At 45.2% G+C, this 13181-nt stretch overlaps 1 protein-coding gene across 2 annotated transcripts in view; it reads left to right on the top strand.

The window, feature by feature from the left end:
• Positions 1-13181, top strand: part of AP2S1 (adaptor related protein complex 2 subunit sigma 1) — a 43672-nt gene that overhangs the window by 8469 nt on the left and 22022 nt on the right. The window lies entirely within an intron of this gene.

The following is a 13181-nucleotide window of genomic DNA, read 5'->3' as shown; positions in this document are numbered from 1 at the left end:
GGCAAAAGTGTTCCCTTCAGTCTGTTTCCCTGACCATGTACACTGAGTAGTGGTGGCTGCTTACCATGTTTTTGGTGATCAATAGATGAATAGGCCTTTTTACCTGTTCAGGGATAAGAAAGAAAGCCTACTTAGAGTTCCACTCGTGTCACAACCAGATCCTATGCTGGCATCCTTGTGTGAATGTCTAGTGCATTTGCCTGTATAATAGCAGGACTCTGTATTGTTTGCAAGTGTGAGTATATATGCGGTTACCAGTGGGATCTATTTTGGATAGCCTCTGGAATGACATGGCAAAAGATGAAGCTTGTGAAATAGCCCCCTAGGCAGTAAAAGTGTATTTCCTGCATTCCTGAAAAGGAGTATGTACATTTAGCACAGAAGCATAGAAATGTGGAGACAGGACTGCCTTTCGAAATTTTCTATAGCATTTTTTAGTCGGGATTATGATTAGTCTTTTCTAAGAACTGCCATTTGCTTAATAGTGGGAGAATGGTGATGAGTCAGAAGAGACAGCTGCTAATGAAACAGAATTTTCTGTTGAGTCCCTGGATCCTTTAGTCTCTTTTGAGTGACACATTCTGGTAGGCTGGTGAGACCCAAGTGCTGACCTTCACATTTATTTTACTTGTGTTCCTGGCACTCCTGTCCCAAGCCAACATTGTCCCTACCTGCTGTGAGGAGCCAATACCTATAAAGAAACCAGGTCAGCCGGTTTCTAAACCCAGACAGTAGATTTACATCCATGTCTAAAAATACCATATTAAAAATGGTTCCCAAACTTCCCCATTTTGTTCTAGTTTGACCTGCTTCATGTCTAAGGAGAAGAGAAACTGTTTTCCCAGACTGGTGTTGCTGATAAACTGTCTCTATTAGGTCAGGGGACATGGCCTGGTTTCGGCCAGCCTTGCTTGAAAAAGCTGTGGATCTGCCAGTTATGTTGGGAGCTACCTGCCTTCTGAGAGGGAGCAGGAGAGTGCCTTGTCCATCCAAAATCTGACTTGCCTGTGGTGGGGATCCCAGCTGTCAAGCATAGTCTGAGGAATGGCCCAGAGTGACCATAAGAAATGTGGAGAGTACTGAGAAGATGCGTGATATGCTAATGGTTCCCAGGTCTCTGTCCAACTGCTGATTTAAGTCTGCCTTGGCTTTATCAACTGCAAAGACTGTCTGATTTGGAGACCGCATTGCCTCAAGACGATTACACCAGCTACCTTGACCGCCTGGCAAAGACCCTTCCATCATAACTGCTGGAGCAGAGTGCTGGTGGTGTCCTTGTGCGGCTGCTGCCATGTAGTCTGCTGACCTTGGCGAGAAGGAGGCACGATTGCCAGAACGAGCCCTGGAGCTCCTTGTCTACTGGCACATCTAGGCTTAGTAATTCCGAGTGCACGCTGCAACAGATGATTCCAAATACTTGTGATAAATTTTTTTTTTTTTTTGTACCTTCATTTTTACTAAACTATATGCAGTGTGGGCAACATGATACACCGCAGATCATATTGGAAGGAGTCATTATCCAAAATTCAGTCTCTTGGGTGGCCATTTTCCATCTGTTCACGGTGCCAGGCAACACAAACACCCTGGCATTGCTGCAACTAGCCCTCCCCTCGGGGCATCATCATCCACACTTTCATCCGTGTCATCGTATGTGCAGTGCATACACACATCACAGCAACAATCTACATTTTTTACCCTGCCCTTCTGCAGTAAGTCACTGATTTCCATAGGGCATTGACGATCTTATCCACTTTAAGGCATAGCTGCTGTGTCCCTGTGTGGGCCACCTGTATCCCCAAATAGTGAAAGCTTGCCAACTCCCATCAGAGACCCAGGTTCGGAAGGTGATCTAATGGCGTAGGGACCAGCACCAGCAAGGAAAAGATCAAGGACTAATTGAGGTGGAGACCAGACAAGTTGCCAAACTCATCTAAGAGTTACAACAATAGGGGAAATGTACGCGTGGAGTGGCAACATAAAAAAACGCATTGGATGGGTATAAAAAGATGATCTGTTGTGCGTCACCCAATCATATACCCCTGCCTCACATAACACGACGTGCCCAGATTGGCAGGAGTTTCATCGCTACGGCTAACAGAAGGGGTGACGGGGCAGCCCTGCCGCGTCCACCTCTCACCTCCGAGCGACTTCGCCGACGTGCACTCTTTCACTGGGGTCAGTATAAAGTAACCGGATCCATCCCCGATATTGTGGGCTGTTGGATTTGGCCCTTTTGCAGGGTTATCCCACAAATGTTTTGCCATTTTCCTCCTTTTCTTCTGAACTGTTTTTGTTGTTTTTTCAACTGTGAGTACTTTACTACTGGGAATCAGTGCTAAAGTGCATACGCTCTCTGTGTATATTGTATTGGTGGTTGGTTTATCCATGATTGGCATATTTGATTAACTGGTCACTTTGTGTGCCCAGGACCTGTAATTCAAATGCTACTAGTGGGCCTCCTGCACTGATTGTGCCACCCACAAGTAGCCCTTCAACCATGTCTCAGACCTTCCGCTGCAGTGTCCGTGTGTGCAGTTTTGAACTTCCATGTCGACCTGGCAAGGGCACCCACTTGCCAGGCCCAAACTCACACCTTGTTGACAGCACTGGGACTCTTCTCCTGTGAGTACTGTGTTGACAAGTGGTGCCGAAACCAGTCCTGGGCACTTGGAACTGAGTGGTTGTGCTGTAACTCGAAGAAAAGTAACCCAACACCGTCACTGATGCTGCTGCCTGCACTGAAGACATGGTCACTGCTCGTGAGAAGCTTGATGCATCCACTGCAACAACATTCGCAGCCCCGACCTCACAAATGACGACGTTTCATGCAGTCATCTACGCCGCTGCCTACACCATGGCTGAAGGCATTGCTCGTGAAGTACACGATGCATCGCCCCGTCTCACATCGCAGCCCTTGGTTGACCGACGGTAGCACCATCCACTCTGACTTCGTCCAATGATACCGCTGCCTGCACCATGGCTTACGGCACCGTTCTTAAAGAGCACGGCTCATCGTCCCGTCTCACACAACAGCCCCGGGTCTACCGACTACAGCGCTTCTGCTTTGACACTATGCTACACCAAAGCCGTGGTCACCGCTTGTGAGGAGCACAACGCATCGACCTCGACAACATCACATTCCTGACACCTGCCAACAGTGGCGCTCCTGACTTCAACATCACTGAGATCGATCCACATCATGTGTGACTTCAAAGTCTCACTGACTTCTGCACCGACTTTCGGATTTCCTCGCAATGTCCTAGAGGCCTCTTCATTTCCAAAGGTACTGTTTTGCTGGTCTTCCTGCCGTGGCACCACTGAACTGTGTTGCACACAACGCATGATAGCCCCGGTTAGCGCGATCTACTTCAAAGAACTGTATTTTTGGTTGATTCTTGCAAAATTTATATCTTTACTTGTGTATGTTGGATTTTTGCTGTTTGCAGTGCGCAGCAGTGCTCGCGCAGCAAGAGTCCTTTTGTCCGGGGTTCCGAAACAGAGCCTGGAATCGCAGACACTCGTGCGTGTGTTTTTACTTTTCTGTCCTGCTATTGGCCATGGCGTGCGTGTTTGTTACTAAGACAGCACGCAATAGGCCAAAGACGGGCGCATTACTCCGCCCATGGCCTACTGGTGTCTATTACGCGCATTGCTGACGTGGTTTCAATTATCGTGCCCAGACACAGGCGCGATAATTGGAACCACACGGCTCGCTGAGGCACGCGCGCGCACCATTCGCAGCTTTCAATGTTTCCAAAAGCGATCGCGTTCACTTTTGCGATCGCTTTACTTGTGGCTTTGCTGCTTTAAGTGCTGGCAACGCTGGCAGTAAAAAGTCATCTGTTTTGCGTTTAAAAAAAATTTTTTTTTACAATAGTGATCGCTTTCACTGCCGCTTGTTTGGTTTGGGGGAGGGTGGGTATAATCTAGAAGCCCAGACTGTGTAACTCAACGAGATCCGCGAGGCACAGTGAATGCAGCAAGTGGGAGATACAGCATTGAAGGAACCGGTGTTTAGCAATCTTGTATTATGTACTGGTAAAGGGAGTGCTGCGGGAAAGTTATAGCAAAGGAGGTAGGATCGGCCACATTAACAGGATGCTTATGTAGATGGCCCAGATCTAACGAACGTCTGCGTTCACCGAGTACTATTTCATTAGAGTATGCCCCCGCTGATTTGGCTAGCATGTTATCAATGGCAGTACATGTGTGTTGAAATGCCGGCCCCTGGCGCCTTTTGTTCGCCCATTTTTATTAATAATAAAATTGTTAATTGAATGTTTTTAAGTACCTTAAGTCCAGGGAGTGAAGTCCACGTAGTTGTACACGATGAGTGTATCAGTCGAACCGGGGACTGAAAGAGGGGGGGGCCAAGCCCAGGCTCTGACTGGCGCCGACGGGCCCGGTCTTCGCACGGGCACGTTCCAAGTTGTGGGGGCTCTGTTGCATTTTAATCTGCACCTCCGGACGCGGTTACGGTGGTGGCACTCTGCCTCCTGGGGGTTGTAGGTTGCTCCCACTCTGCTGCTGAGATGCTCCCGCGCTGCGGGAGCTCTGCTACCTTTTAATCTGCGCCTCCAGGTGAAGTTCCTGTGGTGGCCGCTCTGCCTCCTGAGGGTTGTAGGCTGCCCCATTTTTTGTTGCTGAGATGCTCTTTAAATGTGGATAATCACCTTGTTTTCATTTGTTTGAAATCCTTTGAACTGCGATTTAGCAAGTGCGCATGGTCTGTAATGCAAGGAAAACGTACGGCCCCCTTAAGTCTACGTTGGGAAATAAAATACAGACTCAATTATAGTGAAGCGGCCTCCAAATACCTTATAATGGGTAATGCTGCTAGGTAACGCTTCGAGGTCGGTAGACCTCGATCTGGATTAGAGTCTCTGCGGGGACACTCATCATCATGTGATTCTTGGCAAATCACTTAACCCCCCTAAAAAAAAACTAATGTTTCCATCTGTAATGCAACTGGTGCCCATGTAATGCGCTCTGATAACTTTAGGTCGAGTTTGCACGCAATCTAAAACTCTAAAAAAAAATGACTGATTGGACTTCCACTACTCTACATCACAACAGTATGCCAACCCAACTCTCTTTTCACGTTGTGAAGGAAAGAGGAGTGAAATGTTGGGCGATGAGCTGCGTGAATGAATGGTCTCTTCCTTTTTTCTAGTCTCTGCTAAAACCCTCCAGTGAGGATCTGTTTGTGGCACACCCACAAATGCACGCGTTGTGATGTTGCAGTTCGAGTTCGACTAAATCCAATTGTGTATTGACCTTGTGATCTCGGGCTGTGTCTTCAAGGAAACCACTACAGTAGACTTCAGGATACCCTTTTGAAGAAAAACATGGTTTCGACCGGTGCAGCCTGTTCAGTTTGGCATTTGCTCCATGACCAGTAGAAGGAAAAGGCCTGTTTCCTTAGAGCAGTGATGTATAGGGGACATAGGAGCTATAAATTCAAACACAAATAGTCAACCTATGAGGTTCAGTTACTCTTTACACAAAAATTACTACGACATAGGTCGGACCTGGTTCATAGGCAACAAAGTTAAATTTAGGTGTACAAATTGCATTATTTCCGATTGTACATTCACACATTTGTAATTCTTAAACGTTTACTTTCCATTCCGCCTGTAATGCAACTGGTGCTCATGTCAAGCGCTCTGATACCATGGGGACGAGTTTGCTCTATATAAAACTGCAAAACAACATAAAAAGCATTTGCAATTCAATATGTCTCGCATTACGGAATGTTTGAGCTAATGGCCTTGCATTGTTATTATCCACGCCAATAGCTCAAACCTTTAGTAATACGAGACCTATTGTATTGCAATAGGTTGCGCATTTGCTAGAGTTAGAACTATTGGCATTGTAAATGACAATGCCTTTTATTAATTTGATTTGAAAACCTGCAAGTGTTGCATAAACATGCACTTTGTACGTATAGTCCTTGCTTACGAGAAGTAAGGCTGTCCGTAAAAGTGACTGCCAGCTTTGCTTCTCATAAGCAAGAGCTAGAAGTACAAAGTGCTTGTTTGCGCACAGCTTGCAGGTTTTCTAATGCATAAATAACAGGCATTGTCATTTACAATGCCAATGGCTCCAACTCTCGCAAATGCGAGATCTATTGCATTGCAAATGCTTGTTCTGAACTGGTGTAGTGTCCATCTGTAGTGTTTTCACTGTGTTACTGTGTGTGTTTTGTACAAATGCTTTACAAATTGATTCTGAGATAAGCCTGACTGCCCGTTCCAAGCTACCAATGGGGTGAGCAAGAGTTATCTTAGCTGTGTAATCCCCTTAGAATAAGAGTTCCTATTTGCACAGGGTGCAAGCCATTGCCAACCCGACACCCCCATTTCTAACATGGGCCTAGACCCATAACTCTTAGCTCCAGTCCACCGTGTTGAATGCCTTTTCCAGGTCCGTGGAGACCAGCGCCAGCTGTCGGTGCTCCACCTCATGAGGAACATCGGCAAGACGTCTGAGATACGTACCGTTGTTCCATCTGGGGATGAACCCACACTGATTTTCATGTACCAACTGGGTCATATGAGGTGCAAGGTGATTAGTGAGTATCTTGCACAGCATTTTCACATCTGCTTTAATCATGGTGAGCGGTCTATAAGCAGCATGGTTAGACTTTACACCACCTAGTTTAGGAATCATGCCGATCTTAACCCCCTTCCCCCCCCCCTCCCCCCCACCCGCCCTCCTTCATTGATGGGGGCAGGACTCCGCTCTCCTGTGCCTCCAAGAGAACCTCTAAGAGATCCTGTGTAACGGTTGCCAGGAATGCCTGATAGACATCTCTGACTGGTGCCTTGGCCTAGGGCAACATAATCTGTGCTAGGCGCAGCTCCTCCAGCCCAACAGGTCCATCACGGGCCTTTGCAACCAGCGGTGCCAGCCATGGGATGTCCAGTCCCTCCAGGAATGGGACATAGCGGTCTGGGTTTATGGCGGGAACTGCGGCATACACTGTCAGAAACTGCTGTCTAAAAACGTCTAATATCCCAGCCCTGATGGCAACCCTGGTGCCGTCCGTCGATATCAAGTGTGTGGTCAAGGGCGGGGGATGCTCCCTACGGAGTACCCAGGCCACCAGCTGACCAGACTTATTCCCCTTCGCTTGCAGCCTATATTGCTTAAGCGTGAAGCTGTCTACAGACTCCAGAGGTTAAATCCATGCATTGACCACCTCAGGACCGTTTTCGGTGCTTCCCATTGCATGGAAAATAGCTGCCCTACTGGTCGCAGTACCCCAGTTGATCGTCATGTAATCCGATAGAACTTGAGAGAGCACCCCCTTCCCAACTGGGTCTTCTAGGATGTCAGCTGGCATCCTCCAGGACCTACTGTCCCTCCCATAGTCACCCCATTGCAAGGCACAGCTTATAGGGGAGTGGTTTTATAGAAAACTAGCAGTTTTGCAGGAATTGTGGATTGATAGGTATACACCAGCTGTGCTGGGTGGTGCCCCCTCCAAATGTTCACAAACCCTAGGTTTTGCATCACATCACGGAGCGCAGTGGTCGTTAAAGGCTTGGTCCCGCCCTAGGGGACCCCCTGTCAAGTTCATCGTCTAAAATGCAATTAAAGTCGCCCAGACACAGCAGTGGTGCATCAGCATCTTGAAGTAACAGGTCTTGTATATTGTGAAAAAAAGACGGGACGTCATTATTAGGGGCATAGTTGTTCAAGAAAGTCAGGTCCCGCCTGTCCAGGGTCCCTCAAAACAATACAAATTGACCACCCACATCAATCTCCACATACATATTCATACGTACGGGAGAATGGGACACTGGGCGTTACCCAGAATAATGCGCCCCTGGCGTAAGTAGAGTAGGAGGAGTGGAATACCCTCCTGCGCCATTTCTTTGCAAGGCGTGCACCACCTGTATTGTCCAAGTGCGTTAACTGTAAAACAGCTATAGAGATTTTATGCCACTTAAGAAAGGTGAATTAAAAAAACTTGCAGTGTTGCAAAGCTCAAATTATTCAATCGACACTTTTTTGTAAGATCAAGTAATTTAATTGTCTTGATACTTTTATGTTTTTTCTGACTTCATATTAATCAAATACATTTCGAAAACACCTTCTTTTTAATCAGGCCACCTATGTTTATGAGACACATTTCTGCAGGACTATATGGGTTCACAATTCATTTCCAAAACAACTTCTTTTATAAAATAAATTCTAACCAAAATATGGGTCAAAAACATCCAGCATCTTAAAAAGTATGTCCAACATGTATTCATGTTACATTCACACCAGTCAAATAATTTAATTGGTAGTAAGGTCTCGATTTTTAATGTTCTTTGTGACCTCCTGTTTTTTCCAAGTTCAGCTATAGAGGTTCTCTAGCCCATTTTATTGAGGTAAGCTACCAATTTCTTTTTCCAGGATGGCTTACATGAGGTTGTCTCATTGATTGTAAATAACTCTCCATGAATGGCCGTCGATGCGTTCTGTTTCAAACTCACATTTCTTTTGGGGTTCTCATCAGGACCCGACTGATTAATTTTGGAAAGTAATGAATAAGAGTGTTGGATTCTTACTACTCCATGTATAAATTAACTCTAGTGTCTGTTTACATGAGTTAAAAAATACTTTTTACCTTAAGCTTCCTTGTCAAGCCTTTTATTGGCAGTTTTTCGCGAATTCTCTAGTAGGTTCCACTCTACTCCCTTTCCTTGTGATTTTTATATTCTTATTGTATGACTTCTCCTTTGTGTCTATAGAAATAATGGAGAATATTTTCATTAGAGACTGCCATATGTAATCTAACTTCACGTTTTGAAAAACCTTTTAAATCAGGCTTCACTCCTGTGTCGGATGCATTTGTTAATTCTGTCTCATTTCTCTGACTTTTTGCTTTGTCTGCACGTTTTTATTTTGTACTTATGAAGGTAACTGCTCTTGAAGTGCTCTGTCTTGTGTTCATTTCGTAATTTGGTAACGAATCACTTGGACACCTTGTGTGATTTTTATCCGTGTCCTAACTTGATACATTGGATTTTATACTTCGTCTGCCTAACCTTCTACATTATTCTGTGTCCTTGCTTATACGCAGCTGACTCATTATTTTAATAAATTGACTTTGTAGCTTCTTATTAAACATGAGATGGAACTTACTGCAAAGATTTTCTGCTCCCCGGATAATTCTTTGGTGTCCTCTGGCGTGTCCAAATGTTGGGAAATGCTGTGTTAGTTTGGTTTTCAGGCCTAAGTGATAGTGTCTATTTTGTCGGCCAATTGAATGCTGGGCATCGTAGTTGAGAATGTGATGTAGCACCATTCAATGTTTCTTCTTAAATTCAAAAACAAAGTATTGTTTTTAAAATGTGTATTATATTTTCCATTAAAAACAGCTACTTCTTGATGCAAATTTTTTTACCGGCAGACTGCTTACTTAGGTCTCGCATTTATACAGGTTTAAGCAGTTGGCATTGTAAATGACTGCCTTTTATTTATGTTTTGAAAACCAAAACATAAATAAAGGCTATTGTCATTTACAATGCCAATGGCTCAGACTGCATAAATGCGAGACCTATTGCATTGCAAATGCTTGTTCAAACCTTGGAGTCGATCGTCGTAGCCGTTGGGCCTGTGAGCTGGAGAAGCCCCATGACCAATTAACGCCAGCACTATCCGCACGCAGTTCAGTTTCATTAAAGCACCCCCACCCACCCCTCCAACAAACCGAGTGTGACGAGTGAGCACCCGAGAGCAGCGGAAGGTACAGCGCCCAGGTCTTACGAGAAACGCACCTGGACAGCCACCACCGGGGTGCAGCGCGGCAACATCATGTTAGAGACTGGGGGCCTTATCACCCCGATGAGGCAGCACCCTGCGGAACATAGCAGAGAGGATCTCCGCCCCACAGGATTTCTATAGCACTGTGAAACTGCACAAAAACTGCTAACATATACACACGTCCGCATGACTTTTATAAAACCACTGCACCGATTTCCTGCTGAGTTTGACAAAATCAGTAATAAGATCGCTGCCCCGGGGTGTTCAGATGTTATGCTATTCACCACCAAGTGACGAATCTCTGCGTCCCCACCCCCCCCCCCCCCCACACACACACACACACACACACACACACACACCCCCCTCAGTCACAACAGCGGGCGGTAAACAGCTCCTCTTCAATCCTATCAGGCAATTTACCCCTTCAGTCCCGCAGTATGTTCAGTTTGGAATATGCAACTGTATTTATGTAGCGCTTACTACCCCGTTGAAGCGCTTTTCGGCGAGTAGTAAAGGATTTGAGGCAAATTCTCTGTTAAAGCACGCACATTTAATTCCATCCACATCTGCAATTGTGTCTAACTGGCCTCTAAAGTCATTCTTGATGCCAAATGCACTTGTAAGTTATGTCTTTCAAACTACAATATAACCGAAACCCTTGCGGCTCCACACACACAAACCATCCCCGGAAGGACTTACCATGTGTGTCATATGTCATTATAGCCCGGGTCACTGAATAATGGACTGGAACGTGTGATGTTTCGGCAGAAAACCTGCTACGCCTGTACCTTGGAAAAAGGCGCGCGGGTTCATCCATGGACCAACGTAGGACAGCAAAAACAGGAGCGCCTAAAATGCAGACTCTAGCAGGAAATTTAAGAACACCAGAGACGCCACAAAAGTCCCGGAGAACAAACGCAGTGCGCCCTGAAGCTTTAGTGCCCGGACAGCTCGTGACGCAGCATTTTCTCTCCGCCTTAAAAAAATGAGCAATGCGAATGTCTACTGCTCCCGAAAAACTGCAGTCATGATGGGTTTTGCCTAGTCCTTTGCCTTTTACAAGTTGTACAACATATATAATTTAAAAACAACACGGCACATGTAGCATCTGTAACAAACGGTGCAGAGAATTGAAGCGAGGAGGTGGCTCAACCTATAAAGCTGCCAACTTTAGAGCTGGCGAACAGGGTTCGAGGCTCTGGTGGGCTGTATCACGTAATCACATATAAATAAACCGAGATCTCGGAGGGAGTGGGGAGAGACAAATAAAACAGGGGGGGGGGTGTCACAAACAGCACATTACCGCTGCATCACGCAGCTCCTCTGCCAAAGAGTGCACAACGTAGGGCTCCTCTGCAGGGCGTTGCCATTGTGCTAATACAAGGAAAAAAGTGCTTAGCGGCTAATTAAGAGACACTGTGTCACGCCGCGAGTAAAAGATCCAGTCTGGGTGGGCGGGGCCAAAAGGAGACAGGACGGTAAGAAAGCGGGACTAAAAAGCCTCACTAACAATGGAAAGCCAGGGTTTAGCATGCACATGGATGCAAGCCTATGGAAAGAAGGGGCAGAGCCTAGACTCCACTTCTGAAATTGGCTTGATTACAAGAAGCCTTGCAGAGCGTGCAGCGCATGCGCCCTGCAACGCTAGGCGAGACCTAAAAACTGTTCTAAAAATGGTATGTATCTTGTTGATGGTGTGCTTGGTCTGTTCATTATCTATGTAGTTCTGTCATTTTGTTGAGTCCTTTGGTCTGTTTTAAATAGCAGTATGAGGTGTTCTTTTTGGATTAAAGAGGCTTCAAGGGCTCATTCTCATGGATGTGGCTGGGTGATCTATAATACCGTCCACTGAAAATCGTTTTCAGTGTGCCCATTTGTAATGAAATGATTTACAATCAGGGCTATGGCTGTCTTTGTCTTTATGCAGTGCTTATGCTGGGCAATTCTGTCTTATTTCTTGGTTAGTTTTGCCTCTGTACATTTTTTAGCAAGGGCATACAATTGTGTGTACCCCATTTTTGGTTTGACAGTGGAGAAAATAGTATGTTTCCGTGTAATGTTGGCATTCTCAAATGTTGTACCTTCTATCGTTTGACTGCATGTGATTTAATTTCCACATTTATGGTGGCCTTCTAGGGGCTTCATGTTCCACTGGGTTCGTAAGTTGGTTTAAACCACTTTTTGAGTGCTTCAAGCCCCTACTAGTTGTTTCCCAAAGCTCACATTTTTCTTCATGGCAAATAATGTACATAGAAAGCCATATTCAGATTTTTTGATTAAATTCCAATTACTCCAAATAATTTTCTTGAAGTTGTTTGTCTGTGGGCAAAATGTGGAAGCACAGATTCGATTTTTTGACTGCTTTTTCGTTTTTGACTAGTAAGTATTCTCTCAGTGTATATCAGGCTCTCTTTAGCAAATGCTTTTGTAGTTTAGGTGGGTATACTTTGTCTCTTAGTTTTTCTTGTAATAAATCTGCATTGAAAAATGTCATCATCTTTTGAATTGCAATTTCGCCTTATTCACAAAAAAATGCCTCTGGGGTAAATTGTCTTTGAGATTCCAAGTATGAAAACTCTTAAAGTGCAAAGCATATTTTTATCAGTTGGCTTCCTGTGTAAAGTTGTAGCTAACGTTTCTCCCATTACCTTGACTTCCACATCCAAAAATGTCGAGTATTTTGATGGTTCCCATGGTGAATTTGATGTCTGAACTTCTTTTTTTTAGCCAGTTGAAAAAGGTACACAACGTTCCCTTATCTTCATTCCAAAGAAACCAAATGTCATCAATATATCTTATCCATTTTATTAAATGGCCTGAGTTAGGATTGTTGTAAAAGAATGGTGAGCACCCTATACAGCTTGCTGTCTGTCCCCAACCCTCTGACATTCAACATCAAAATTGTAAGGTCAGCTCTCGTGTGTGTTATGTAGGATTGGCCTTCCAACTCCCCGCCATGCAGTGTTACCCATCATCTACCAACATAGTAAAAAAAAAAAGTGCAATGCACAATAAACGCCCCCCTCCCCCGAACAATCCTAGTACCACCATGCGACTATCCATGCCTACACCACGCTAGTGCCAGGATGTACCCAGCAAGTCCAACAGGCACCAGCTAATTTACTCAACAAACCCTGGCCAGTCATCCACCTTCTGACATCACTGTTCTGCATCCAGAAATCCCTGAGCTAACACCACTCATAGTCACATGTGCCCTACTGTATGCAGTGTCTGGGACTTTCCTGCTCCAACAGGCATCCCATCAGTGGAAGGTATCCCAGAGAGATACTTGTGATACTTTGCCTGTGAACTTTTAATTAACAGGGTTTGGTTGGACTCTTTGTTGAACATTGCTATCCATGAATTAGAAATTAATAGTCATTTGCTATGGACTGACCTACTGGTAACAAAAAGAAAGG

This window comes from Triturus cristatus, chromosome 9 (genome assembly GCF_964204655.1).
Source record: "Triturus cristatus chromosome 9, aTriCri1.1, whole genome shotgun sequence".
Lineage (NCBI taxonomy): Eukaryota > Metazoa > Chordata > Amphibia > Caudata > Salamandridae > Triturus > Triturus cristatus.
Note: the sequence above shows the minus strand (reverse complement) of the source record. Positions and strands in the feature narration are given on the sequence as shown.